This window comes from Podarcis cretensis, assembly GCF_951804945.1.
Source record: "Podarcis cretensis genome assembly, chromosome: 6".
Taxonomy (NCBI): domain Eukaryota; kingdom Metazoa; phylum Chordata; class Lepidosauria; order Squamata; family Lacertidae; genus Podarcis; species Podarcis cretensis.
Genome location: NC_137175.1, coordinates 99,301,732 through 99,309,473, shown reverse-complemented (window position 1 = coordinate 99,309,473; position 7,742 = coordinate 99,301,732).

Below are 7,742 nucleotides of genomic sequence, written 5' to 3'. Positions count from 1 at the left end.
TAAATATTGCACCTGAACTGACGATGCCAAGCTCTCTCAAACAGCACACTAAACTGATCTATCCACTTTGATGCCTGCAAGCTGAACTAAACAAAGAACTGGCTATCGCTGTGGGGTCCCGTCCCCCCCCCCATTTTCTTTCTCTCATAAGTAAATAGTTCAAGGTGCTTTGTTTGTCTTCCTATATGGCTTGCCTAGCAGCATGCTTCACAGTCAGGTGAAAAGGTAATGCTGATTATCTAAGCATATTAGTTCTTTTTCACCTCTGCATTTGGACAGCAAGCAAACAAGAACAATGGCAACCTCTTCGTTAGCCCATGGCTTAGGGCAGGGAAAGAAGACAAGGTTTCTGCACCTTTAGCAGTTGTAGGAAAGAGGGAATCTCAGCAGGTCTCACACGACCCCTCTCTTTTTCATTTGGCCACTCTGCTCAGGTTGCCAAATGACCACCCATCTCATATGCTCTTCCACTGCCCCTAACCAGGATGAGTCTCTGGTTTCTGTCACTGGGAAGTCACCATGCTCCTGTTGAAGTCTACAGGGATTTGGGGTGGGGGGTGTGTGTGCCTTTTTAAAACTGTTAGTGAACTCGGGAATGCAGGCAGCCTTTGTTCACTTTCTACATCAAGACTCCAGCAATTAGCATCCACTGTATGCTGATTTTGTATGTGTAGAGGGTTTTTGTGTCTTTGTTTTGTTATCCAGAGAAGCACCTCTGTCCGCAGTCTTGGTATAGGCCAGAAACAGTTTTGCCACCTGACCCATGCTGCTTGTGTGAACTAAGCATTAGCACAGTTTATGTACTTAATGAAACAGACTTTTACTGATGATGTTTCAAGCCACAGTAAACCAATTAAGTTAAATTGCATTTTCCTTTCTTGCTGCTAGACACCAAAATGGTTGTTCAGCAATGAGGAGGCTGCAGAACAAACAAAAGGTGACTAGAATCTCTCAACCCTGTTTCAGATATGAAGTTTTGCAAACGATGATAAGATACAGGCTATTTGAACAAATCTTCATAAGCATGAGTCAGAAAGCACAAATATCAGCAGGTTTTCCTGTTTCCAGGCAGATTTATACAACTGGGAAGCTGCAAAAGTATCTGGATTAGATCCAGAATTATACAATCTCTACTTAAAAAGAAATCACGAGTAGGTTCTGCAAGAAAATGTTGTAGCTCACATTTCCAGCATGTTTGCACTCCTGTCTCAGCAATGTCTATACTGGCTTGGTCACATGCCATCTGCAGAATGAAATATGGCAGGATCATTATGGTAACTATGGATATATAATACTGTAGATAATGGTAAAAGATGGAGAAAATTTAATTTTAAATATAGAACCCATGGAAGGAGGGAGATCTGAAGGTTCAAAAGAACCTTTTATTTTAATGTTTGAAATGGTTAAAGTTAAAATGTATAAAATTGTGAAAAACCAATAAAAATTATTTAAAAAAGAAAAGAAATATGGCTGAATCCCCAAGGGTGGGCTCTAAGGAGGAGAGTTGTATTCAGGCACCAGGCCTGTTGGCAGACGAACTCTGTGTTACAAAGATGTCTGCAAATGTGACATGAAGGCGGGCAGAAAACTGGAGGAACCAGTTTGCACAGAGTTGGCTTCAGTGCTAGTTAGCCCTGCAGTTTAAAATGTGCATGGGCCACCAGGGTAGTATTCCACACTTGTGCAAGTATTCGTGTTCCCCAAGGCCTCTCCATTGTGCTTACGGTTGGTTCTTTCAGGGCTTTATGATCACAAGAAATCCATCAGTAGACTATAGTGATGTCGCATGTGGAGGGAGCTTCTCTTGCATTCCACACCCTCCACCATTTCCCGCGTCACGTTGGTGGTGGCTCCCTTCTTCGTGCTTGAGGGGGGGCCACTGCATGAGAGTCCCTTTGTCAATAAAGTTCTTGGCTAGGTTAATGGTTGAATGACCCAGCAACATGAATAGATGCAAACTGAATAGGTCTTTGCTGTGGAATCTCTACTCCTTCCTCCTGAAAGGGTCTTCTTTCATGGTTGGTATGCATCCACATGGCTGAATCACTTGGATTTTACCCCAGCCACACAGGAGCTCCCAAGCAGTTACCATGCTGTAAAGGGCACCTGTGTGGTTATAACCCAGATGCTTTTATGAGACACACTGATGGTGTATTGGAAAGTGGCACAGCCAGCAGGGATTTCTGGCATGTTTGAACAGGTGCAAGAGGGCTGTTATGTATTGAAGTTCTCACCCTGGCCACCAGGAGTATTGTGTATGTAGTTTTCACTCAGGTCCACGTCAGGTTACTTTAGGCGGGAAACCCTGGGTTGTTGTTGCTACAATGTTGACAGCCTATAAAAGCAGGCTGGCTGAGCTGTTTGCTGTTCAGTTCTGTTCCAGCTTACAAATAAAGAGCTGCTTTGGAGAAATCGCTGCGTCGTCTGCTATGTCTACCCACTATTTAACAAGGGCCCATGAGTTACGGCACAGAAATTCACCTAGATGCAAAACCACTTAAAAAACCCGGGTATTTGTACTGCAGTGTACAGCAAAGTGGCACAGTCCCACCTTTGGGTCTTGGCTTATGCCAGGGGTTCTCAAAACTTTTTCTCTGGGCCACACTTTCAGAATAAAAATTTTCTTATGCCACACCGAATTTTTTATTGATAAGAAATACATTGGAAAACAAAAAGAAACAATTCCTTGCCATTCTTGATTTATAACACAACTACTTTATAATATGATCATGGGAGATCTAGGAAGTATAAAATAATACAGAACACAAATCATTCCCAAAATATAATTATAAACGAGCCTCTTACAATATGTACCTTAAGTATGTATACAAACTCAATGAGAGGTGTGTGTTTGCTATTGCTGGGTAATCTCATTTATATTAGGTCTAACTGGAGACCAAAAAAACCCTCATCTCTTTATCAACACAGAGAAGCCTTTCTATCCCTATTCTGCATATAATAGTAATACAACTATAGTATACTATACTGGCAACTCCCTGTTTGCATGGGGGCTGCATTCCGGTCATTGCGCACATCAGTGGTTGCGCGTAAGCCTGCCCTGCCCCATTCCCCCCCCCCTCCAGGGCTGAAAACAGTCCATGCCTTGGTGGTTGCATGTCAATCAGACATGTGCAAAATGGCTGTTGCCTGAAGGGTTGCCCTCTTTGTTCTGGCAAAATACAGGACAGGGCAGGTGGGGGCAATTTTTTCCCCATCTGTTGAAGTGACTACAAAGCAAGCCATTACAATCTGTTGCAGCCTAACAGGATGTCCCCTCTGGAATTTCTCACACGTGTGCACTCACACATTCTCACACAAACATGCACATGAATTCGTAAATGTGCCTGTGCATGGCTACCCATGAGAACCACTAGCTTATGGCATGCTTGCCAAACACATGTCCTTTCACACCCCCTTTCAAACACATGCATTTGGAGAGGATCTCTAACTTGGCAGAGAGAGAGGGAGACCTGAAATACAGGACAAAACTATATCAATACAGGACGTAACGTTTTACACTGAAATACAGGACAAGCCAGGACAGGTGGCAACCCTAGGCCTGTAATATACTACACTGAAATGCTGAAATGTTTCTTTGATACTCCCTGTGTTAAGTTGTGGGTTGACATAGCAGACGACACAGCGATTTCTCCAAAGCAGCTCTTTATTTTGTAAGCTGGAATAGAACTGACTAGCAAACAGCTCAGCCGGCCTGCTTTTATAGGCAGCTGGCTGTCAACATTGTAGCAACAACAACCCAGAGTTTCCCGCCTAAAATGACTGACGTGGACCTGAGTGAAAACTATCTACAGACCTGAGTGAAAACTATCTACAGTATCCCCCTGCTGGCCCAGGGTGAAACTTCACTACATAACACCCCTCCCCACCGAGATAAGGCATTAGTTACAATCGTAATGGTTTCCTTATATACAGCACTACACGTAATGGTTCAATTAGGCACAAAAGCATATCGGTTACATTTCCCATACTTAGACCAACAGTGATACATGTCCAACAACATAGTCCTTTAAATAAGTTGGGCGCTTGGAAACTCTGCCAGACTGCCGGGGACTGGTAGCCAAGTCCGGGGGGCCACACAGTTCTTGCTGAGGCTGTGGTGCGACCCTAGGTGGCGTTGAAACCAAATCCCCTGGATCCGCTGCTGTGGGTGGAGCCTCCGCAAGTGGAGTGGTCTGAGTCTGTGGTAAGTCTGGCAGACCCTCTGAAGTGGCTTGGTTCGGCTCCACACTGGCAGTTTGCGAGGGAGGTGTAGGTGGAGCCTCGCCATCTGTAAGTGTCTCTTCTGGAGCCACAGGCGCAGTTGGGGGCACCACGGTAGTGTCCAAGTCCCCAACCCTGCACCTAAGCTGGTCTATGTGCCGTTGCCACAAGCGTCCGTCTTCGAGTGCTACCTGGTACGAGCGAGGTCCAGTGACTCCCACTACTGTGGCTGGCACCCAAGGAATGTCCCCCACATAGTTCTGGGCAAAGACCTGGTTTCCTGGGACAAATGACCGTGGCGCGTTGGCACAGCCTGGGGGTTCAGCCACGGCAAAGTCCGGGTGCAGCCGGTCGAGCGGTGACCTGAGGCGGCGGCCCATAAGCAGTTCAGCAGGACTCCGCCCTGTGGCCGCATGTGTGGTGATGTGTTGCACGAACAAGTATTCGGCGACCCGCTCGTGCCAGTCTCCCCGGTCCAGGCACGCCAGTGCCTCTTTTGCAGAGCGCACCATTCTCTCCGCTTGCCCGTTGCTGGATGGATGAAAGGGTGCCGTTAGGACATCAGGACACCCATGCGTTGCAAACAGGCCTCGCAGCACCCGGATGACGGCCTCGGTAGTGGTGGAGGGCATCAGGGCCACCTCCAGCCATTTGGAATAGGCGTCCACCACTACCATAAAGGTCCGGCCGTGAAAGGGGCCAGCCAGATTGATGTGCACCCTCGACCAGGGTGTCTTTGGCGTCTCCCAGGTGTGTCCCTTACTTGCCGGTGGTGCAGGCCTCGACTCTTGGCACGCTTGACAGGCGGACACCCAGGCAGTGATGGCATCGTCCATATTAGGCCACCAGACGTAACACCGAGCCAACGCCTTCATTTTGACAATTCCTGGGTGGCCAACGTGCAGAGCCTCCAGGACGCGCTGACGGAGTCCCTGGGGAATCAAGACGCGGTCTCCCCACAGCAGATAGCCGCGATGAGCCGAGAGTTCATGTTGTCTGGTTGCGAAGGGCTGGAACTCCGATGCAAAAGGCCCTTGTGGCCACCCCCTCCACACCCAGTTGAGCACCCGGCTGATGGTGCGATCCTGGGCAGACGCGGAGGCCACAGTGGCAGCCGATACAGGCGCTGCCAGAAGATCCTCAATCAGAAGGAGCGATGAAGCTGGAGCCGGGTCTTCCACAAACGCTGGAAGAGGGCAACGGCTGAGGGTGTCGGCATGGCCCATCGATTTCCCCGGGCGATGGACGAGCCGGTAGTGGTAGGCAGCCAGGAAAACAGTCCATCACAGCATGCGTGGCGAGAGGACCGGTGGGGTTGGACGATCACCGGCGAGGAGGCCCAGGAGTGGCTTGTGGTCAGTGATTAGGTCAAAAGTCCTGCCATAGAGGTATTCATGGAACCTCTTCACTCCAGCCACAAGTGCCAGTGCCTCCTTGTCGAGCTGGCTGTAATTCCGTTCCGTCGGAGATAGCGTCCTGGAAAAGTAGGCGAGCGGTGCTTCTCTTCCGTCTGGAAAATGGTGACTAAGGACAGCGCCGATGCCAAAAGGTGAGGCGTCGCAGGCAAGCACCAGCGGCCTGGATTCACTGTACTGTACCAGCACACGATCCGATGAAAGGAGAGCCTTGACCGCGTTGAAGGCCGCCGTCTCCCGATGACCCCAGGACCAAGGCGTCTTTGTGCTAAGGAGTCGGTGAAGAGGCTCAGCCACTGTGGCTTTGTGGGGCAGGAACATGTTATAAAAGTTCAGCAGCCCCAGGAACGCCTGCAACTCCGTCTTGTTCTTTGGGATGGGGGCCTGCTGGATAGCGCGGATCTTGGATGTGGTCGGGTGGAGGCCGGAGGCGTTGATAAGATAGCCCAGGAACTCTACCTGTGGAACGGCGATCTGGCACTTCTCCCTCTTTACCTTGAGCCTGGCCTCTTGGAACCTGGTCAGCACGGCACGGAGGCGCTCGAACAGCTGCTGGTGTGAGTCTGCGGACACCAAGACGTCATCAAAATATGGTACCACGCCCGGAAGCCCTTGCAGGAGACGCTCCATAAGGCTTTGGAAGATGCCAGGAGCCACACTCACCCCGAACTGCAACCGGTGGCAACGGAATGCCCCTCGGTGGGTGACGATCGTCTGGGCTTCAGCAGTGGCATCATCGACGGGCAGTTGTTGATAGGCTTGGGCAAGGTCCAGCTTAGCGAAGACCTTACCCTCACCCAGGGAATGCAGCAGGTGTTGGACAACAGGAACTGGATAAGCGTGCTGCTGAAGTGCCTTGTTGATCGTGCACTTGTAGTCAGCACAGATTCTCACCGACCCATCTGGCTTGACAGGCGTGACGATGGGGGTTTCCCACTTGGTGTGGTCAACCGGCTCCAAAACTCCTTGGGCGATCAGTTTGTCCAGTTGTTCATCCACCTTAGCCTTGAGAGCAAAGGGAACCCGACGTGGCTTTAGCTTGATGGGGGCGACGTGGATCAAGGCTAAAGGAGATGGGCGTACCTGTATATTGCCCCAAGGTGCCATCAAAAACCTCGGCAAAGTCTTTGACCAGACCCTCAGTCTCTGCGTTAGAGATGCAGTTGATGCCGGTGACTTCCAGGCCGAGGGCATCAAACCAGTCTAGCCCTAGGAGGCTTGGCCACTGACCTTCGACCACCACCAACCGGAGCAGGCCCGAAAAATCCTTGAAGGCGATCCGGAACCGGCCAACGCCTACCACGGGAATGTCGTTTCCCTGGTAGTCTCTCAGGTGTACGCGGTGAGAGTCGAGTTGCCTTTTGGACACTCTGGGTACCAGTCTTTTGATGGTGCTCCAAGACACAATGGACAGGGCAGACCCGGTGTCGATCTCCATGTCACATGGAGCTCCTTCAATGAGCACCGTGACGTTCAGCTTGCGTCGCGTAGGCGAGTCAGTTTGGCCAACCGTGGTTCCAAACGGGCAGCGGCAGTTGGTGAGAGCGAAACAACTTTCCTTGGCAGTGAAGACTTGGACTTGCGAGTCGGTGAAGGGGGGGTGTCAGACAGAGCCGATTGGCAGACCTTAGCGATGTGGCCCCTTCTGGAACACTTCCTACAGATGGCGTCTCTGAATTGACACTTGGCATGGGAATGGTTGCCTCCGCAGCCGGCACATTCCGGTTGGCCCTTGGACTTCTGTTGGAACTTCCTGCGCTCCCGCTTTGTCTGGTGCACGTCATCGTCTTCACTGGAGGATGCCTCATCACTGCTGGCCTCTTCATGATGCACCGGAACTGGCTTCCTATCAAGACGCGGGCTGCTGGACTTGCGGATCTCCTGGGCGGAGCGTTCAGCAGCTTTTGAGGCCACAGCCTCCTCAATGGCTTTCTGTAGCGTGAGGTCTGGCTTGGCGAGGAGACGCCATTGCAGATGGATGTCCCGGACCCCGCAGACGATTCGATCCATCAGGGCATCGTCTAAGTCTCGGAACTCGCAGTGCATTGCAGCCTGTCGCAGGGCGGTGGTGTAGTTGTTAAGTGACTCCCCCTCTGCCTGGTTCCG